Below are 450 nucleotides of genomic sequence, written 5' to 3'. Positions count from 1 at the left end.
TTTTATACGTTTCAATGAAATCCCCTCTCATTCTTCTAAAAATATGGAACACTTCACAGATTTGTGTGTCACCTTTGCTCAGCAGGGGATGTTCTCATCTTCTCTGTATTGTTCCAATTTTAGTATATGTACTGAAATCTTCAGGAATACACATTGCTGGAGCTGGCAACCCTATGAGCCTGTTGTGGTCCAGAGCCATTCCCTGCTGTGTTGGCTTGTTGAGAAATGAAGCCTTCGAATGAAGCCTTCAAATAAATATTCCACTCAAATCCTGATAGCATCACCAATATGCACACGTGACCTGCTTGCTAACATTTACGCTCAACTTGGCTGTCTCACCTTATTCCTAGCTTCTGACTTTTAATTTACCTCTCCTGGGATTTGTCCAAACAATTTACCTGAATCAGCAGGTGCTCATCCCCTTCAGAAAATTCCAGTTGAATTGATTCA

At 40.9% G+C, this 450-nt stretch overlaps 1 pseudogene; it reads right to left on the bottom strand.

The window, feature by feature from the left end:
* Positions 1–37: 37 nt before the first annotated feature.
* On the bottom strand, positions 38–150 carry LOC121275521 (annotated as a pseudogene).
* Between the last annotated feature and the right edge of the window lie 300 nt (positions 151–450).

Source organism: Carcharodon carcharias, chromosome 2 (assembly GCF_017639515.1).
Source record: "Carcharodon carcharias isolate sCarCar2 chromosome 2, sCarCar2.pri, whole genome shotgun sequence".
NCBI lineage: Eukaryota > Metazoa > Chordata > Chondrichthyes > Lamniformes > Lamnidae > Carcharodon > Carcharodon carcharias.
Note: the sequence above shows the minus strand (reverse complement) of the source record. Positions and strands in the feature narration are given on the sequence as shown.